Raw genomic sequence first — 22,359 nt, 5'->3', positions numbered from 1 at the left:
CCAAGTGACATTCACTGCCCTATTGGGGGTGGGGTCGGAGTCCAAGGGGTTGGAGCAGAAGCCCTGAGGGAGTTGAATGGTGTGTGTGTGTGTGTGTGTGTGTGTGTGTGTGTGTGTGTGTGTGTGTGTGATTTCAGTCTCTGACTTGGGTGGGGTAGTGTCAGTGGCCTGAGGGCCTGGGGCTGCACTTCTGTGCTGGTTTCACTTTTTTCCCATCGTGTGCACCTTGGTTAGAGCCTGAGTCAGGGCTGGAGGTGTTGATGACTCGCTCCTGCTGGCAATGTCAGTCTCTGACCTGGAGCTAGTTTTGCTCCTCCTAAATGTGGACAGAGTCATGTGAGCTGGCAAAGGCTGCCTCTGCCCTTGTCAGAGGCAGGGTTAGGTCTGAGCTGATTGCATTCGCTCCGAGTGTGTGCATTCTCCTTGGCAACGGCAGGCAGCATCTGCCCTAGTGGAGAGCAGCACCAGAGCAAGAGGGGCTGGAGCAGGCACCTGGTGTGGGGTGAGGTATGCTCTGGTTTGGTCCTGGCTAGTGGGCCAGAGCCACAGACAGTTTTCAATCTGCTGCCTCTGCACTGTGACTGGCAGCAAGTGAGTGTGCGCACGTGCTCTTCAAGAGCAGTCTCAGTTTCTTACAGACCACTGATTTTCAAACCAGCTAAGGGGACTCATTTTTCAAGTGCTGGACTCCAGGGCTGGGGTGCCTAATATGTGGCTTGAACTTCTCACTCCCCAGGGAGGATCCCTGAGCCCATTATATTTCTTTCTTTTTCTGTGTGCCCTGGTAGGAGTGTGAGTCCTGACCAGATTGCTTCTCCATGCTTCCCACCAGACTATGTGTGGATCTTTCCTTATAGCCTTGATTGTAGAAGAGTCTTTCTGCCAGTCTCCAGGTTGTTTTCAGGAGAGTTGCTCCACACGTGGTCATATTTTTGATCTGTTCGCAGGGAGATACGAGCTCAATGTCCTCCTACTCTGCCATCTTCACCTTCCCTGCGTAACTTTTCATTTTATTTTTTCTCCACGGTTACTTTTTAGGACCACCTATTTGTGCATAGTGTCCTGAAATTTCTCAGGTTGTGCCTTGATATAGATATGTTTTATCTGTTGTATTTTGGGGGAGCGCTCTGTGGATGCTTTCAATGTAGGAAGTGTTCTTGAATTTGTTACTTTATGATTTCCTTTCCTCCATTTTCTCTAATCATTCTTTCTGAAACTTCTACTATTTGAATGTTGGACTTCTTTGGTTGATTTTCCAATTTATTTTCTCTATTTTCTTGTTACACTTTGCTCTACTTTTTAGATTTCCTCACTATCTTCTAACCCCCTTTTTAGTTTTTCATTTCTGCAAACATATTTTTATTTTTCCAAGCGTTCTTTCTTATTCTTTGATTGTTCCCTTATCAATAGCATTCTGCTCATGTTTCAAGGGTAACATGTCTTATTTCTCTGACTATATAAATATCAGTGTTTTGAGGTTTTCACCTCCCTGCACAGGTGATTATTTGCTGCTTGTTTTGTTTTCTGTCTTTGGTTTTACAGGTTTTCTTTTTTTTTCTTTTTTTTTTCTTTTGCGGTACATGGGCCTCTCACTGCTGTGGCCTCTCCCGTTGCAGAGCACAGGCTCTGGACACGCAGGCTCAGCGGCCATGGCTCACGGGCCCAGCCACTCCGCGGCATGTGGGATCCTCCTGGACCAGGGCACAAACCCATATCCCCTGCATCGGCAGGCGGACTCTCAACCACTGCGCCACCAGGGAAGCCCTAGAGGTTTTCTTTAGTTGTTTGGGGATCCTTGACTGTATGTTCATGTTTAAGGTTGAAGAAGTAAAAAGCTGATGCAAATTTCTGATGGGGTAGTGTGCATTCTGCATTGTGGACTGTGAGCTTGATGGTGGAGGAGAAGTTGGCTGTTTCCTCAGAGAACCCCTGATGTCAGTATTTTAGGTCTTTTCCCTTATGCTGGTTAGAGTCTGTGGAGAAGACTCTTTTAGTTTCCTGCCTGGAAGGTATAATTCCGGCTGCCAGTTTTATGGGGGCAGAGTTAGGGAGGAGGGCTGAAGATTTCAATATTTGGCATTAAAGTGTCCTTTAAATTGCAACCTCCACTGTCCCGGAATTCAATGTGGCACACTTCAATGACTTGGTGTCTTCTAGTGCAAGAACTTTTTCACTCTCTGCAGACTATTAATGTCTAGTCTTCCATAAGAGGTGAAGTCTACCTGCCAGAGAGGGCTGCCATCTTGGAGTCTGTTCTGTACAAATTCTCAAATGATTCTTCTCTTTTTAACCCCACTTTCATTCAAACTTCCAGCAGCAAAACAATCTGGTGCCACTACTTCCAGAATATTTGGATAAGGGATTTGTGGTACGAATTGGTTGGCTTATTAACTTTCCTCACTGTTGATTTAGGATTCTGCTTTCTTGATGTCATGAAATCATCTACCACTCATCTGTCAGTTTTCCAGATTCCAACATTTTTTTGTTGCCTCCTTGCTTGTTGGCTTTGTCTTCACAGGTTAATGGATTTCAGAAGCTCTTTACTCTTATCTTGGTGGATTCAAAAAAGAACAAGAGTACATGAATATTTTCAATCTGCTACCTTTAACCAGGTATTCCTACACACCTTTCAAGTAACTTTTCCAACCACACTTTTCACTACTGAAACCTCTCCGGCAAGGAAACTGATGACCCAGGCCTCAGCAGGACTTGTCTTAAAAATCGCATTTTATCATCTTTGAAACCATTCCTTTCTCTAGGATTTGCAGCTGTCTCATTCTTGAATCCCCTACTTCTCCTCATTACTAGTCCCTTCATGGGGTCCTCCTTCTTAGTCCATACTTTTAATGTTAGAGTGTCCCAACATTCTTATCTTCTGTTTTGACTTTTCTGCCTACCTGGGGTAATTTAATTCCCTCTCATGGTTTCACCTACCTCCTTACGATGAGAGATTCATGAATCTCTATCACTGCTTAGACTTTTCTCCTGAGCTCTAGTCCTTGGTATACAACTTTCTTCTGGATGTTTCTAACCTCAACTTCAAACTATTCATAACTAAGTTCATCTTTCCTCCAAATCTGGCTTTTCTTACCTTCCTTCTACCTCAATGGATGATTTAACATCTCCCCAGTAACTTAAAATAGAAACTTTGTTATAAGTTACCTTAAAATCATTGGCCTCTAATAGCCCTATATCTAAGTTATATCAACTCTATTTCCTTTACATTGTGTGTGTGTGTGTGTGTGTGTGTGTATGTGTGTGCATTCCTCCTTTACTTCTCCAGTATTACTGCCTTAGTTTAGGTCGTTATCATCTTTTGTTTGCTCTATTCCCATAGTTTCTTAATGATTATCCCAGTCTCGAGTCCATTTTCCATATTGCCATCAAAAGAATAAAGAGCATAGTTCTTTCTAAAAGGCATAACGGATCATGACTTTCCCCAGCTTTAAACTCTTTGTCAGTCCTCCATTCACCATAGATAAAGTTAAACAGGTTTAGTTTGGCCTAAGAGGCTCTTCATGATCTGATCTCTTCCTAGCAATACATATCTCGGTATGTTGGTTCATGTGGCTCTCTTTCTTTCTGGAAAGACCCTGTCTATAATCTATAGATGCACCCCCGTCATCTTTCAAAATTCAGCCCAGCTGTCTCTCCAGTGTTCTACCTGTATCCCTTACCCAAGGTAGAATTAAGTGCTCTGATCTTTGTGGACTGTGTAGAATAGAGATTGGAGTATGGGCTCTGGAACCCTGCTTAGGTCTATATTCTGATTCTACCACTTGTGATCCGTCACATTTTGGATACATGTCTTTTATTCCTCTGTGCCTCAGTTTCTTCATCTGTAAAATGGGGATAGTAATTGTATCTATCGCATGACACTATGAGGCTTGAAAGGAAACACTAATGTAAAAGCACTTAGAACAATTCCAGGCACTTACTGAAGTTTACTCATTATTTCTGTCCCCATAGTGTTCTGTATAAACCTTTATTATAACCCCTGTGGCACTTTTTTGCCCTCAGTTGTTTACACATATGTCTCTCCCTGTGGTATTTGAAGGTATTTGAGGACAAGGACTATGTATAATTCACCTCTGGGTCCACAGAGATTAGCAGTCTGTCTGGCATATAGGAATATTTCCATATACATTTGGGGTTGAATGAGTATGGGAATGACAGACAGTGGAAAGCATATGTACCATTTACACTGTAGGGAAAAATTTGTGCTTCAGTGGAAATCTCTGCTTTGTTTAGAACATTTCTTTCTGGGTTATCCAGTTCTGATTTTATGAAAGCACTGGGCCTTTTATTGCCTTTGAGTTATTTTACAATTCTGTAAATTATAGATAATTGATAACAATGAATAATAGTTCTTGTTTTAGGCATGCAAATAAATTCAGCACAGTAGGGACTCAGTTGATTCCTGTCCCTCACTATGAAAGCAGATAACTTTTCCTCCATTTGCACATTCATTTCAATACTCTTGACCTACATATTGTCTTTGGAGTCTTCTTTAAGCTGATTGTAACCTCTTATCAACTCCTTCATTAATGACTAATTAAATACAATCTTCAACACATGCTTATTTGATATCTACATGAGCACCATGACTTTATCTTTTTTTTAAAAAAAATCCTTTAACAGTACCCAAAAGTTGTCTTGTATGATTGTCTTATCTAAAGATTATCTTGGATATTTTAAAATATTTTATGAGATGGTTTGAATAAAACACACTCTAGAGGTGATCTGAAACCATCCTTCCTATAGGACATCAAGATTATCATTCAACACATTAGTCATTTAGGGCCAAGTTTAAAACTTCTTGTCTAATGAGAGGCCTGACATCAAGATCTTGGTGCTAAAACTTGCAAAACTTTTCTAACAATTCATCTCCTCCCATGAGGCTGAGAACAAAGACAATTTTTTAAAAAGTATGTAGAGTATCATATGGGGCCCTTATGAGGCTCTGGACATATGGAATTAGAGATGTGGGAATAGTCTTGAGGATTATAGAAAGGAATATTTGGCAGAATAATAAAGGAAGGAAAATTACATCTTGAACATCCTTTCAATCTTTATCAAATTATAATTATTATAAAAATCATTTAACCATAAAAGAGTACACCTTAATTGGATCCACTAACTTCTGGAAAATGGCAAAGTATGAATTGTAAAAATCTACTAAAGGAAAGCAGGTCAATTTAGGACTGGTCACACAGAGAACTCTAATTTGGACTAAGTGAAGAATCTGTCTCAGTTAGTGGTATACCTTATTTATGGCAAACTTTGACAAGAAATATAAGTTTATGAAGGTCAAGTGTTACAGAGTAAGATCTTAACGTGTCTTGCTTTCATGAAAAAATCCATCATTTGTAATCAACACATTAATTGTACACAAATGTATGTGGTTAAAAATGTTTGGAAACAACAGGTTTCCTTAATTAAATGAAACATTCTGCCTCCTTCCATTTTGATTACATTATTCATTTGCTTCACAGAACAAATGTAAAATCCCTAATTATCAGCATGTGAATTAGTGAGGTTTTGTCATAATACAGGAATCCAGAGAATGACTAATCAAGGAAAGAAGAGAGAAAGGATACTGAATTTCTCATGAGATTTTCTCTGTTTTTTAAAATGTTCTCTATATTTCCCTCTTATCTAAATATGTAACTGCTGATGCTTATTATTTGAGTGTCCATTAGGGTTTAGAAGATTACTCAGTGTTCTGTAGGCTTTTATAGACTGGCTACCAAGAATATAAGGTCAACAGTCATAGCAATTACAAGAATGAACACTTGCTGAGAATTTACAAAAAGCAGTCTTGTGCCAAACACTGTATACGTAACCATCTTGTGAAAGAAGTAAAACACCTTTCCTCTTCCTGAATAATTTCCCCCCCGCACTCTTAGTATGACTGGCTCCCTATTTTTCACATCCACTAAAATATTCCCTCCCAAGAGGTACCTTCAAAGTATCAATAGGTTCTTACTATCATTGACATTCTCCACACCTTGTCCTTTTCCTTCATGGCACTCATCATAATTTTTAAGTTAAAATTGATTTGTTTATTTGCATTGTAACTATGCCCTGCTAGATTGTAAACTCTACCAGGGCTGAGACTATATTTGCTCTAGTGACTATCATATACCCAGAATCTAGCACCTTATAGGCACTTAGAATATTTGTTGAATAGGCAAAAGAACAAAGTTCTCTGAGTTGGTAAGAAGCAGATTCTCACTTTCCAAACTCAGGACTCTGTGAAGGCAAAGCCCATGCTTTTGCCAACAGCAAGTGGCTTGCACCTCCTTCTCTTTGGATGGCTGTGGTCTCCCTTTTTTTGCCCCTTTACCTCACAGTCTCTCTGATGGAGCCTTCTTATCTTCCCTGCAAGCTGGGCTGCCTTGGACATTCCTGTTTCTGGGAAAAAAAGTTGTGAACTTTTCATTCTTGAAAACATTGTGTTATTCTGATGTCAATGGACACTGTTTTCAACCTGCTGTCTGTTAGCCTAGTTGGAACCCGCCTTCCTCTTGGGAGGGCTGGGCTGTGCAGGTTGACTTCATGATGAGTAGTGCTAGCGTGAAAGCACTCAAGGTGTGTCAGGTAGCTAGGAAAGTTGGAGGGGATTTTAGTTAAGAGACTAAAAGGAATAAAAAGAGAATAAAAGTCAAAGTGCAGTTTTTGACTTTACTCTGTTACTCTCACATTAGGTTAAAGTATTGGGTTGGCCAGAAAACACGAACGACATTTTTGGCCAGCCCAAATATTACAGCAGATTGAATAAAGAGAAGCAGTGGGTTTTGTGATAAAACCACCAGGAAGTCTAAAAAGTATCTCTAATTATGGTGATGGTGAGAAAAAGTTGGTGACTTGGGAAACAGTTGTTTCATTGACAAAAGGTGGTAGTTTTTCAAAATCGTATCCTCTTACAGAAATTACTTAGGGAGAAACAGTAATCACAATATTTATTTATTCATTCATACATTCAATATTCACTAGATATCAGTCATAGTATGAGAGACACAAAGTTGAAGAATATAGACCCTGTTGCTTGCACTCTAGTAGAAAGAAAATACAAATAGATGACTAACTTTTTTTTTTTTTTTGTGGTATGCGGGTCTCTCACTGTTGTGGCCTCTCCCGTTGCGGAGCACAGGCTCCGGACACGCAGCCTCAGCGGCCACAGCTCACAGGCCCAGCCGCTCCGCGGCATGTGGGATCTTCCCGGACCGGGGCACGAACCCGTGTCCCCTGCATCGGCAGGCGGACTCCCAACCACTGCACCACCAGGGAAGCCCAAATAGATGACTAGCTTTAATAGAGAATGCTTAAATTGAGTTATGGGGGAAATGCTGTAAGAGATGAGAAGGAAGAGATCTATTTAAAAAACATGTCGTGAGAGGTATCTTTTGAGTTAAGAGTTGAACAGATCTGATTGTATCGGTGATTGTTGTTATGGGGAGAACATTTGAGACAGGAAGAATGGAGGGAATAAAAGGGTAGATAGAGCTGGTAAAGGCAAAAAGTCAATATTGGTTGGCATGGATGGTACACGTTGCCACGTTATAGGAACTAATATTAAAAGGGGAGATTGGGAGAGTGGTGTTGAAGGGCCTTGAATGCTCTGCTAAGGAATTTATATTTTGTTTAGGAAATGGAGAACTATTAAAGGTATTTTTGTTACACATAAGGAGTTTTTAATTGAATCCTTATTCTGAGTGTCCACCGTGAACTGGAGAGATGGAAGACTATCTGGCGGAAAATTCTCCATGGGTCACTCACACTTCTGCATATCTTCTGAGCAGACATTGAAAGCTTTCATTTCAGATAACTTTTCAAGAATATCCTTGGAAGCTACTGTATTTCCCTTGTGGCAGGGGGAAGATTTTAAAGGGGAAGGAGGCCCTTTAACAAACCGGAGCTTCCTAACCTCAGAGTTTCTCAGTGTGATACAAACTTACTGTGTGTTCAGCATCTACCTGGGCTGCTGGGCATCTCTCCTTTGGTACTTGGGGAACCAAAAGAGCCAATACAAATGAGGTTCATAGACCTCGCTGTGCTGTGGGTTATAAAGACGCTTGTCTCTGACCCAGGAGTTTCATGTCTTCCGACAACAGCCATTAAACTGCAGCAGGCTAACTTGTTAGCTTGGAAGTAGGGTAAAATCTCAGAGCTTTCACAGCTCTTGACAGGCTGAAATCTTGAAGTCCTAGGAGACTGTTAATGTAGTAACGTAATAACATGTGATAAGGTATTGGCAGTGGACATGAGGCTGGAAATATTCAGAGATGCAATTAACAAAATGTGTCTGTAAACTGGAAAAAGAATTAGTCAAGAATAATGGATTTTGAGTCTCAGTTTCCTATGGAATGATGCTTGTCTCATTAGAAAACAAACGGGATTAAGAGAATGAAAAGACAAGCCACAGAATGGGAGAAAATATTTGCAAAACACATTATCTGATAAAAGACTGTTTCCAAAAACTTAGCAATAAGAAAACAAACAACCCAATTAAGAATTGGGCAAAAGATCTGAAAAACACCTCACAGAAGAAGATATACAGATGGTAAATAAGAGAATGAAAACAGACTCAAATCATATGTTATTAAAGAATTGCACGTTAAAACATAGTGAGGTACCACTACACACTTATTAGAATGGCCAAAATCCAGAATACTGACAACATCAAATGCTGTCAAGGATGTGGAGAATCAACAGCTCTCAGTCATTGCTGGTGAGAACATAAAATGGTAGAGCCACTTTGGAGGACAGTTGGCAGTTTCTTTCAAAACTGAACATACTCTTACCATATGATCCAGCAGTCGTGCTCCCTGGTATTTAACTAATTGAGTTGAAAACTTCTGTCGATATAAAAACTTGTACATGCACGTTTATAGCAGCTCTATTCATGCTGCCAAAATTTGGAAGCAATCAAAATGTCCTTCAGTAGGTGAATGGGTAAAAATAAACTGGTACATCCATAAATGGAATATTATTTAGTATTAAAAAGAAATGAGTTATTGAGCCATGAAAAGTCATGGAGGAAATTTAAATGCACATCCATAAGTGAAAGAGGCCATTCTGAAAAGGGTGCTTTGAACTGCTTTTACTCACAGCACTTCTGATCCCAAATATGTGTTTTCTCCCCCATATCAACCAGTTCTCCAACTTTCCAGACACCAACTAGATGTCCTACAATTCAGTTCAGTCCTGACCCTAACTACTCACAGTTAGCACACACCCCAGGGGTTAAGGGCTCAGTCCCACAATGTTTCCCCCTCCCCACTTCTGATGCTGGTCACTTCTGAGGGACTGGCTCTAAATTCGAGGGTTCCCACACTCCCCCTTCAGGTTCTGTAATTAGCTAGAGTGACTCACAGAACTTAGGAAAGCACTTAACTTAAAATTACTGCTTTGTTATAAAGGATACAACTCAAGAACAGCCAAGTGGAAGCGATACATGGGAGAAGGTACGGGGGGTTGCTGTGCACAGAGCTTCCATGCCCACTCTGGCTGTGCCACCCTCCCAGCACCTCGATGTGTTCACCAACTCAGAAGCTCTCTGAATACCATCATTTAGGGGTTTTTATGGAGGCTTCATAAGATAGGCATGACCGATTAAATCCTTAGCTATTGATGATTAATTCAACGTCCAGCCTCTCTTCCCTCCCAGAGGTAGAGGGGTGCGGCTGAAAGTTGCAATCATGCCTTGGTCTTCCTGGCAACCAGCTACCATCCTGAAGTTATTTAGGGCTCCCCAGCCGCCAGTCTTTTCATTAGCATACAAAAGACACTGTTATCCTCTGGAAGTTCTAACGGTTTTAGAAGTCTGCTAGGAACTGGGGACAAAGGCTAAATATATATCTCTTATTATGCCACAGATACAAACTGTATAGTTCCAACTCTGCAGCACTTTAAAAAAGGCAAAACTGTAGATACTGTAAAAAAAAAAGACTCAGTGGTTGTCAGCCGTTGAAGGGGGTGAAGGAAAGGGATGGGTCAGTGGAGCACAGGAGATTTTAGGGCAATGAAACTATTTTGCATGATACTTTAATGGTGGATATATGTCACTATCCATTGGCCAATACCCATCAAATGTACAACACAAAGAGTGGACCTTAATGTGAACTATGGACTTTAGTTATTAATAATGTATTAATATTAACACATCAATTGTAATAAATGGACCAAACTAAAGCAAGATGCTGTTAATAGGGGAAACTGTCACGGGGTCAGGGTTTTTCTCCATTTTCTCCATCTTGGTGGCATCACTGTCCACCAAGTTGTTCACATTAAGATCTGAGTGGCATCCATGACCTTCTCTTTCTCTCACTCTCAACATTGATTTCACCTCTAGAGCATACCTTGAATCCAGTTGCTTCTCTTCCTCTATGCTCTCATCCTAGACCAGCCACCATTATCTTCTGCCTGGATCACTGCATCGTGTCACTTTAACTGCTTAAAACCTGCTATATTAATTTGCTAGGGTTACCATACCAAAGTACCACAGACTGCGTGATTTAACAGAAATTAATCTTCTTACAATTCTGGAGGTTAGAAGTCTAAGCTCAAGGTGTCGGTGGGGTTGATTTCTTTGAGCCCTCTCTTCTTGGCTTGTAGGTGGTATTCTCTTTGTCTTCACATGGTCTTTCCTATGTGTGTCTGTATCCTAATTTTCTCTTCCTATTAGGACATTAATCATATTGGATTAGGGCCCACCTTAATGACCTCATTTTACCTTAACTACCTCTTTAAAGAGGTATGACCAAATATAGCCACATTCTTCTTTTTTCCCTTCTTTCTTTCCCTTCCTTCCTTCCTTCTTCCTCCCTCCCTCCCTCTCTCTCTCTCTCTCTCTCTCTCTCTTTCTTTCTTTCTTTTTCTTTCTTTCTGTTTTATTGTGGTAAGAACTCTTAACCTGAGATCTATTCTCTTAATGAAATTTAAGTGTACAATACCTTATTATTGAATGAATGTACCATATTGTAAAGCAGATCTCTATAGCTTATTTATCTTTACTGAAACTTTATGCCTGTTAATATATAACTCCCCATCCCCTCCTCCCCGCCCTGCCCCCAGTTCCTGGTTTTGATTTTATGAATGTGACTGTTTTAGGTAACTCATGTAAGTGGAGTCATGCAGTACTTGTCTTCCTTTGTCTAGCTTACTTCACTTAGCTAAATGTCCTCAAAGTTCATCCATGTTGTCCCATATTGCACAATTTCTTTCTTTTTTTAAGACCAGTATTTCATTTTATGTTTATACCACATTTTCTTTATTTATTCATCTGGTGATCAAAATTTAGGTTGTTTGTACATCCTAGCTATTGTGAATTGTGCGCCAATGAGCATAGGAGTGAAGATATCTCAGTGAAATCCTGATTTCAGTCCACTTGGATATGCACCTAGAAGTGGGATTGCTGGTTATATGGTAGTTCTATCTTTAATTTTTTGAGGAACCCAATACCATTTTCCATAGTGGCTGTACCTTTCTCCATACCTGTTTACAGTGTGCAAGGGTTCCAATTTCTCCACATCCTCACCAACACCTGTTGTTTTGTTTGTTTGTTTGTTTTTGTTTTTTGCGGTACGCGGGCCTCTCACTGCTGTGGCCTCTCCCGTTGCGGAGCACGGGCTCCGGATGCACAGGCTCAGTGGCCATGGCTCACGGGCCCAGCCGCTCCGCGGCATGTGGGATCCTCCCGGACCAGGGCACGAGCCCATGTCCCCTGCATCGGCAGGCGGACTCTCAACCACTGCGCCACCAGGGAAGCGCCTGTTTTTTTTTGATAATAGCCATCCGTACAAGTGTGAGGTGATAGCTCATTGTGGTTTTGATGTGCATTTCCCTATCTTAGTGACCATAAGCATTTTTTTGTATGCTTGTTGGCAATTTGTATGTCTTCTTCTATTCATACCTTAGCCCATTTTTAAATTAGGTTATTAGTTTTTTTGTTATTAAGTTGTATAACTCCAAGTCAGGCAGGGCAGAGGTCAGTCCCCGGGGGAGCCCCCTCAGAAAAGTAGGGGTGCTGTACACATGGCTGTACTCTTTCCCTCCCTGGCGGAAGCTGAGGGTGGGGCTTTTTCATCCACACACTCTGTGCTGAGCAGGAGGTAGGGCTATGATGTGTCTGTGATCCCACGCTGCTGTTTCCATTTTCCTTCAGGCTGTTAGGCTATGGTAGACCCATCTAGCCTCCAAGACTGACAGGACTGAGGTCAAACTTCTGGGGAGGAGCACAGGATAGGCAGACCAACCCCTCGCCTCCCCGGGTAGAAGGGGAGAAGTCAGGAGCAAGGAGGTCTCTTTCTGACCATGTGACACTGCACCAGGGGAAGGGACTCCGGGAAGAGGATATCCTGAACTCCTTTACTGGTTTCAGTAAATCTGTTTTCATGGTCCCCCAGTGTTTAGGAGCCTTTCACTTAGTTTCTAGATGCCTCATAAAAGGAATTTGTGAACTATTGCTTATTTGGTGTGTTTGTGGGCAGAAGGATGGTCCAGGGCCCCCTACTCTGGCATCTTGCTGATGTCACTAACATAGTCACATTCTGAGGCAATGAGGGTAAGGGTTTTACCATATGCATTTGGGGGGGTATAATTCAGCCCATAAAACTTGCCTACACTTCCAATAACACGCAAATACATTACATTCTTTTTCTCCTGGCTTACAACTCTCTGCAGCGTCTGACCTGAAGAACTGCCTCTGATCTCATCTCAAACCCTGCTCCCCATAACTTTTGATGCTACCTACACACCAGACTTTTTTCTCCAACATGCCAAGTTTGTACTCACCTTAGGGCCTTTGTACGCTCTGTTACCTTTGTCTGGCATTCTCTTACCCTAGCTCCTAGCATGGCTTGTGTCCTCTTATCATGCAGGACTCAGCTTATTTGTTTGTTTACAGTATATTAATTTTTAATAGTGATAGATATTGCTTGAGAGCTTACTTTGCCTGAGGCATTATGCTAATATACTCTATTTTATAGAAGCAACATGGTTGAAGACACCTAGTTGGGAGCTAGACTGCCTGGGTTCACATCCAGGCTTTATCACATATTATGGGACCTTGGGAAAGTTATTTCACTTTTCTGTGCCTCAATTTTCCCCCCCACAGAGGCCGTTTATTTTTATTCTAAATAATTTCAAACCTGCAGAAAAGTTACAAGAACAATATCAAGAATCTCTATACATCCTTGCTCAGAGACCCCATTCACATTCACTAATTTGGTGAGTAGCATCTTTTATATAGCAAAGGGTCCGATTCGGGGTCATGCATTTCACCAAGTTGCCATGTCTCTTTAGCTTCTCTCTTTTTTTTTTTTTGCGGTACGCAGCCTCTCACTGTTGTGGCCTCTCCCGTTGCAGAGCACAGGCTCCGGACGCGCAGGCTCAGCGGCCATGGCTCATGGGCCCAGCCGCTCTGCAGCATGTGGGATCTTCCCGGACCGGGGCATGAACCCGCGTCCCCTGCATCGGCAGGTGGACTCTCAACCACTGCGCCACCAGGGAAGCCCTAGCCTCTCTTGAATAGGGGTTAATTCCTTAGTCTCTCCCTAACTTTCATGATCTTAACATTTTAATTGATTTAGGCCAGTTATTTTGTAGAATGCCCTTGATTTGGGTTTGTTCAGTGTTTCTTCACGATTTGACCCAGGTGCAGGACCCAGTTTAAGTGTCACCTCCTTAAGCATTCCATCTCCTGTGAAATAAGTAGTTCCCTTGGTCACTCTGTAGCACAGGATCCTGCCATTTTTCTCTCCCTGGTGTTTTCTTGCATATTTATTTGTGTATTTGTTTGTTTGGTGGAATATAAGGTCCATACAAGCAGCCTCATTTTTCTTTTGCAGTGCTGTATCCCAGCACGTATGGAGATTATAATTGGCCAGTCACTGTGCTAGGCAGTGAGAATGTAATGGTGAACACAACAGATGCTCTTTGTTATTATTAAAAAATAAATTAGTTATTCAGATAACTTGCTGTTTAGTCATTCATTCAATAACTATTTACCGAACACCTACTACATTCTGAGCCCCAGGGATAAGTAATGAACAATACAGAAATTGTTCCTGATCTCCTGAAGTTTACACTCCAAAAGGAAACTGACAGTAAGACAAACAGACAAATGAACGTATAATACAGTGAGTGGAGAGGATGAGCCATCTCCTCTGTGGATGAAGCCATCTGCAGATGAAGAGAATTCCACAGGGGAGAGAGGAGATGGAAAGGCCCCTGAGCTGGGAGTACACTTGGCAAGTCCAAGGGCCGGCATGGAGTCCACTGTGGCTGGAGCAGCATGAGTGAGGGAGGAAGTAGTTGGAAATGAGGTCAGTGAGGCAGCCAAGGGCCCATCTTGTGTGGCTTTGGATTTCATTTTAATTGTGATGGGAATCCATTAGAGGGTTCAAAGCCTGGGAAATCTCTTAAATATCTATTAAAGAGATATCTATTAAAGAGAGACTAAAGTGATATCTATTACTACTATTTAAATTTAAAGTAAATCTCTTGCTGCACGGAGAATTGCTTTATGAACTATTTCCTTCTCAGAAAGCTCTTCAGGGGATTGGCTGAGACGCACTGATTCTCGAGAAACTCGATATTTCTGGCTGGTACTTCTTATACTTCAGGCCCTGTACTGGTAGCTAGAAATCCTGGAATGTGTTCCCAGATTTGCACATTCCTTTGTGGGGGACTTGGCTAGGCCAATATTTTCGGCTTAACAATACCTCTTCACACTCATGTATTCAAGAAAGCATGAAGAGTGAAGAGGAAAGAGAGCAGAGCACTTACAGGAATTCTCTGGCTCAATGAAGCTTCAACATGAACTTGTATAAATATATTAGCATGCAGAAAAGGTTTGGGTTCTTTCCACAATTTAAAAAAATCAGTATGTTTTCCCTTGAAATATTTCCTGAAGGTTTAATGATTAGTGTAGGCAAAATTAGAGGTCAGTATGACTCCATGTAAAGAAAAACAATCCCTTGGTTTTGTTTTACCCATAGGCACTTGATGACCCCAAGAGTAGCTTATTTAAAAATGTTCTGACCTCCTCACATGGTTGGTCTATGGCTGAAGCATTTTCTGAATCAATCACATTGTTAATAAGTAAGAGAATTACTTGGAAGTTCAGGGAAGGATACATTAATGCCTGAGTATAAATGAAGAAAGGAGCTAGAGGAGATTTCTAGGAGAAATGGTGTATTCCATGCCCGGTTTCTAGAAAAATTCCATTTGGATATTGTATCTTTAAAGATTGCATCTGGAGAGTGTACTTTCATTTCATATGGCTTGAAATTAGGGTGATGCATTCATAGGGTTGACAGTGAGGGAAATGCAGCCAGACCCTCTTTGTTTCAGGAACGATGGTCTAAGTGTTAGGCCACAGGCGTCCTGTGATATCTGTTTCTTATGCCTTCTCGCATTAAGAGAGGCCTTCCAAGTGCTCAAGGAAAATCTAAATAGGACTCTCTGTGCTTAAAAAAAATTCAAACCAGAGTCTGAGCTCTTTTCTACCTGAGCTTATTTGGGGTACATTTTGTCGCTTCTTATAAAGGTATAAAAGGGAAGTTTGGGATTTCCTGATAAATGACCTTTTATAGTGACTTCCTGTTATTTTATTTTCTCCTGGGAACCAGAATAGCCATGCAATTCATTCCCACTCTGTGAGGTTGAATAAACCTTTATAATTTGGAATTAATCACTTGTGAGATCCTAATTAGCATTATGACTAAAATGTCTGTGTTTTTCCTGACCAGTCATGGGAGAAGCCTGTGTTAGATTCTGTGTCACATTTTCTTGGCTCCTTTAGTATGAGAATCTGGTGTCCGATACAAGCATTAAATATCCCCACCCTATTCTATTTTTTTTTTTTTCTTTTTAAATTCTGTGTTGGTGGCCTCCACTTACTTCCCTACCTCTTAATCACTGGTACCCCAGAGCCTAATCATGCTGGCAGCCAATGTGTACCTTGTGAGCTGACCAAACAAAGTCTGATTCAGAAAGAACTCACGGGAAAGCAGGTTGGCATTTAAACTTTACATTTAAAAGCAAACAACCGGGCCAATATTCAGCACAAAAATGGAGAATCCAGTGATTCTGGGCTGGTGATTACAAAGCTCTGTTTTGTATCCTTCATTCTCTTGTTGAATATCATTGTCTGTACAAGGGCACACATCCCAATTTGGAGAGAAGAACAATAAGATTGACCTCCAAGAAATCAACTAGTAAAATCTATAGGAATGGATCAAGAAAGCAGTCATGTTTAAGTGAAGTATTTTGGAAATATTTAAAATGCAATGAAAAGGCAGTCTCGGAAGCAGGACTGAACTGTAATTACAGTTTGGTAAATGAATACCTAGTGAATTTTGATGTCCTCTTATCTAGGGTTAGACTGTGATCACAAGAGGGGGCATGGACTGAAGAGAGTACAGGGAAAGCAACCTGGGGGAGAAAGAATAAGGTGGTGTGTCACAGCCATATTGAGGGAGAAGAGCATCTTTTGGAGGGTTTAGCTTTTGGATTCCTGGGATGGTTCTATACTCACCAGCAGCCTATCAATGTATCTACTACCTCCTTTACTGAATTTACCACCCACTCCCTCCACCAAGCAACCATCTCCGTATGCTCTGCTTCAGTGCTGTTTTCTTATAGGAAGAGGATTTTCTTTCTTTTTATTATTAGTTTTTAAACTTTTTAAATTGAGGTATAGTTGATGTACAATATAATATGTTTCAGGTGATTCACAATTTTTAAAAGTCATATTCCATTTATAGTTATTGTAAACTATTGGCTATTTTCCCTGTGCTGTACAATATATCCTTGTAGCTTATTTATTTTATGTATAGTAGTTTGTCCTTCTTAATCCCTTACCCCTCTACTGCCTCTCCCCCTTCCCTCTACCCACTGATAAGCACTAGTTTGTTCTCTATATCTATGAGTCTGTTTTCTTTATGGTAGAGAATTTTCTGATCTGCTTTTATGTTATGCTGGGTGGCTTGATGTGTGCATTTCTAATGATAAACTAAGAAATTGACATTCTGGCTCCTGTGAGATACTTGAGAAAAGGCTGGCAAAGCTGAGCTTAGAGGGCTGCCAAGCCAAGAACCAGAGCCTGGACCCCACCCAGAAGCTGGCCACTTTTTCATTTTGCTGTAATTGTTGCAAATATACAAGGAGTATAAACATGGCAGTGAGGCTAATAAGAATTCATGAGCATCTCTAATCCATCATGGTCAGAATACACATTTTTAATTACTGCACCACTTTGCCTCAATCTTTACTTATAAACACTTAACAATAGATTTTGGTGATCCAGAGTCTATTCTTTTATACATACTTTCATGTTTTTCTTTATATGACCTTTATTGGTTATTAACTTGATGTCCAGGTAAAAATCATGTATATTTTAGAATAAAAGTATCTATAAAAAGAGGAAGAATATCAGTACCCATTCTTTATAAACACCATATTGCTATTTCACAATGACAATTCCAAGCATGTTCTTTTCTGAGCTGGAATTAATACTGCAAGTAGATATGGTGGTTTCAAAATGTCCTGCAAAGCAGGAGATGGATCATTCTCATACCAGATGCTTCCCATTCCCAGTGGGAATATGCAGAAGGTTTTTATGAGCCAGGCTCCATAAGCACACAGGATAGGAAGCATAGAGCATTGTGTTCAAATGAAAGCATAAGAGGAATGTTGGTCTCAGGAATGCTGGAATCGGACTGGAGGACAAACGCCAAGCTTCTGCTCCTGTAAAAGGGATCATAAAATCCACAAATGAGCAACCTCAATTTTCCTAAAATAAGAAAAAAGATTTTTGAAATTGAGAAATGCTAAAGAGTACCGTAACTTTCTCTTCACTCTGCTTAGAATGCATGACGTCATGACCTCATGCACCCACACACCCACACCTAAGCACAGTCATGGGGAAGAGAAACTTCAGCATCATTTTTCTTGCTCCTGCTACCAGCCTTTGAGAACATGAATTGAATATTCACAATGCCATAAAAAAGCCCCTTTAGAGTGATGGGATAATGGGAGAATATATAAGATGAAAGAGAATGTAATCCTTTCTCTAAAACACATGGTTTGGTTTTTCAGTACACACTCCACTGACAAATATATTGGGTAACTAGATTTTCGAAGCAAAAATACAAAGAGGAAGTTATCTTCCTTTCTGGAATGTAAACTTCAAGAGATCAGGAGTATTTCTGTGTTGCTGTTTACTGCCATATCCCCAGGGCTCAGAATATAGTAGGTAATCAATGAATATTTGTTGAAAGAATGACTAAATAGCAAGTGATCTGAATATGCTAATTTATTTTTTAATAATAACAAAGAACATCTGTTTTTGTTCACATTATAATGAGAAGATAACTTCCTTTTTATACTTTTGTTTCCAAAATCTAGTTACCTAATATATGTGTGTGTGTGTGTGTGTGTGTGTGTGTGTGTGTGTATATATATATATATATATATATATATATATATATCTCCTCCGTGAAGGCAGGGGTTTTTATCTTATTTTGTTAACTGCAGTATTACCAGTTCCTAGTATCATGCATGGGACATAGAAGGCATTCAAAACATTTGTTGAATGAATTATTGGGCATATCTTGTAGAGGGAAACATGTTATAGTGATAAAAATATGAACCTCCTATCAATGCCTGTTTTCTGGTTCAAGCCCCAAATGTGGGCCTGATTTGCTTGATGACCTAGAGAAAATGCCATATTTTACATAGGGTATCCGACGGTTCTATTCATGCCCTTTCCTCTACTCTGAGCACAGAGAATCTCTCTCTGTCTTTTTTCTGTGCCAGGGTCCCCCATACTGCTATCAAAACCTAGTTTAATATGACTGCCTCGTGGAGAGTTTTCATGATTAATCAGATTTGAATCCTCTTCCTGCTCTGCCCTGTGCATTCACTGTGTGTGATAATAATTGACATGATGGCAGCATTAGGAAAACTTTATCTAAAATTATTGAGACTTACCTTCTGCGCTTTCCTTCAGTTATTGTTTCTTGTGATATCCCACTCTTCATTGCCTCTCCTTCCAGACCTGGCCTTTTTTACTGGGCCTAAGAGTTATTGCTTACACTCTCTAGCCCTGCCCTACCCCCTTCCCTTCACTGTTAACTATGTTATATGACAATTTCTCATGATCTAAGGTGGTAACTGACTCATCTTACAATCACACTACTTAACCCAAGAGATAGTTGATGCAAGTGGACAGAATACCGATCTGACCATCATGAGACCCCATTTTTAGAAAGAGCTCTGCCACTAACCAGCTTTGTGAGCTTGGGCTACTCAGTCTCTCTGGGATACACTTTTCTCATGTATAAAATGTGTGGGCTTGTCTAGATCAGTGTTTCTATAAGTAAGTGCTATAGCACTGATCCATGTAGATGTCTTTCAGAAATATGTTCTCGGGTCACATGCATTTGGGAATTGCTATGTACTTTGTCACCTTCTTAAACATTTGCAAGTTAAGGTGCTGACAAGTCCCAAAATAAAGGAAATATTTTTCTTTACCCAATAACTGACTTTTATTGTGAGGAGAGGAAACACGTTGGTAGTTGCTTGGGAATCCATGAGGGAATCTCAGTTGAACTTTCTAGAAATCTTGGTTGTAATCACACATCTGTTTATCTTCAATGCCAGCTGCTGTGGGTATAGAGATAAGTAAGTCAGGATCTTGGCCTTTCATGTATTAAAAAATCAGAGGGTGGACACAAAAATCAGTGTTGTAAAGGATGGCAATTTTAGACTAAAGCTTTGTTCAGATTGTAATGGGCATAAGGATTGAGAAGCAAGGAGGTCTGCCCAGAGTAGGGGCAGTGGATAAAGAAGGGGACGCTTCCACAGGTGAGATGCCATTTGAGCTGAGCACCAAGGGGTGGTTGCAATAATTCACTAAGTAGAGAAGGTGGGAAAGGATAGTCCAGGAAGAAGGAACAACAGGCACAGAGGCATAAAAGCCCCAGGTGTATTCTAGGCCTGTGAAATAATTTTGTGGTTATGGAATCTAAGAGTGGAAGAGTGGGAGAGAGGAACAGGAGAAAGTTCTGGGAGATGAGTAGAGGCCTGTTTGCCATGTGCTTTAAGTGCCATTCTATGGAGTCTGAATTTATCCTTTAGGTAATAGGAAACCATCCTTAGATTGGTTTTTAATCAGGGGAATTACATGATCAATAAGTATTTTATAAAGGGAATTACAGAAAGAAAAGAGAAAATTCTGGAGTGCTAAGACGGATAGGAGGGGGAAAATGTTGGCAAGAAAACTGATTATGATTCTATTGAAATGGCTCAAGTAAGAGGTGATAAAAAGCTGAAAAGCAGAAGGATGAGACGTAAGAAACAGGTTTGAAGGAAATGTAGGAGCTCAACACACTCCAGGAAGTGATTGGACATAAGGCAACAAAGAAAGAGGAATACAAAATGACTCTGCAGCATTTAGCTTGGGTAAATGTTGTGTGATTATAAAATGTACTGAGATAGGAACTTAGAGGAGTGAACTGTTTCATATAGAGTTGAATTGGACTGGGTGTTCTATTACACAGAGTAATTTTGCTGTGAAAGCACATCCATCGATGTGCTTTTAGGGTTCGATGATGATTTAGCTAAAGACTATATTCTTCTTAAGGAGATTCAGCATCTACAAAAAATCTGTTCCAAACTGGAATTTGCTAGGTACTCAATATATTCTTGTCAACAAAACAGCATTGTAATCTATATATTTCTTTTGATTTTATCTCTAAACTATAAATAATCACTTCTAGGTCTATAAATCCATTTGTTTCTTCATTTAAGCAAAAACTCTCTTCTTTCAGCCATGGATAATCCTATATACATGAATGTCTCAGTAGAAGTTCGTGAAATTATTTCCATTTTCTAGGAGGAAACAGCATAGAGCACCAATCTCTCTTCAGTGATTATTTAAATATTATGCCATTATTTTGAACTAATCCTAAATTTGGTCTTAACACTAGATATTATTGTCACTAGTACATTAAAAATATATTATGTTTAATAGTCAGGTAATGGGATTGTTTCAAAGACACCTTTGTCAGTGAAAATTAGAAAAATATTCTTTTAACTAATCAAATTTTTAAGAAGTCCATGCTTGCTTATTGTATAGAGCTTCACAAAGATTTTAAAGAATTATTTTCCCTAACAATTTTTGAAGTATACTTTTCTTTTATTTGGGGGAAAAGAGCTCCCTTTTAGAGGCAGGATGTGGAAAGTAGCATGACCCAAACTGTTTACAGAAAAGCAGTCTACACCTCCCTGATTAGGTCAGGGAATTTTGCCTTTACCTGTGCCAGCTGCCTTCTATTAGCACGAAAAACAAATTGTACAATCTATGGTCACTGAACTATGATCACCTTCTCAGTCTGAATTTTTTGTCCAAGAGGACCAGGGAATCCAGAAACTGAGTTAGTGGAGAGGAGTGTTGTTAGATACAATTTGTCAGAGGAGGAGTAGAGGGCCCACCTTAAAAACAAACTGAGCTCTCAGAATGGCTACATGTTAGAAAATGAACACAATAGGGACAGTCAGAGAGTAACTCCTGAGAATTTTTTCCCTTTTACATCATAAAGATAAAAACTAAATGGTCTTGTGATGGAGAGGGCAACCTCTCCCTCCCCACTTCCCCCAGCTGCACTGCCTTGAAGGCAGCTCCATGGAACTGTTTTGAAATAAATTTAGAAGCTTTGAAAGGCAGGTCCATGGTTGTTCCCACCATTCTGGGGTTAAGGATGAAAGGTTGCTGTGTCTTAAGCCTTCAGACTTTGCAGATTTCTAAATGCATTTTGTTGTATCTAGAAGAAATTTTGCACTCTTGAAAAAAAACAGTGCAAAAATGAGTTGAGACACAATGTCCCTTTATCTCAGGGCAAAACAATCTTGTTTCCCTGTAGTTGAAATAGAGGCAGGGGAAGTCGGGTTGTGGTATCTGAAATCAACAGCCTGTATGGCTGTGCCCTTCTCTCCCTGCTCTAGCACCACTCCCTTAACTTGGTATCCGTTTACTTTACAGAAGGCAGTTTTGGAGAAACGATCATCAATATTCTGGCCCAGTACCCTAGGGGCCACGACAAGCAAAAGAACACACCTGCCTAGAGATAGACCTTGTGATATTTAACTGTGTGTGTTACTTTTTTAATCCACTTTAATAACTGGATTATCCACCCTCCACCCCCCAGCCCCAACTTCTTTGCTTTCTATTTCTGCTCTGAGGCCGTGAACACAGAAATCTCTGCAGGCAAATTACTCCAGAGCCATTGCAGAACAATCCTAGAAGGAACGGTTAAACTCACAGCATCTGGATTCCTGATCCTTTTC

At 40.4% G+C, this 22,359-nt stretch overlaps 1 protein-coding gene across 3 annotated transcripts in view; it reads left to right on the top strand.

Annotated features, from left to right (window-relative positions):
- Positions 1-22,304, top strand: part of LOC309969064 (uncharacterized protein) — a 189,772-nt gene extending 167,468 nt beyond the window's left edge. For all 3 annotated transcript variants that reach the window (XR_014326606.1, XR_014326607.1, XR_014326608.1), the window contains one exon: positions 22,221-22,304. The gene's annotated coding sequence lies outside the window, so the exon portion shown is untranslated. The remainder of the gene's footprint in view (positions 1-22,220) is intronic.
- Positions 22,305-22,359: the final 55 nt, after the last annotated feature.

Source organism: Leucopleurus acutus (genome assembly GCF_964270905.1).
Source record: "Leucopleurus acutus genome assembly, chromosome: 11".
NCBI lineage: Eukaryota > Metazoa > Chordata > Mammalia > Artiodactyla > Delphinidae > Leucopleurus > Leucopleurus acutus.
This window is presented reverse-complemented; position numbering and strand designations above follow the sequence as displayed.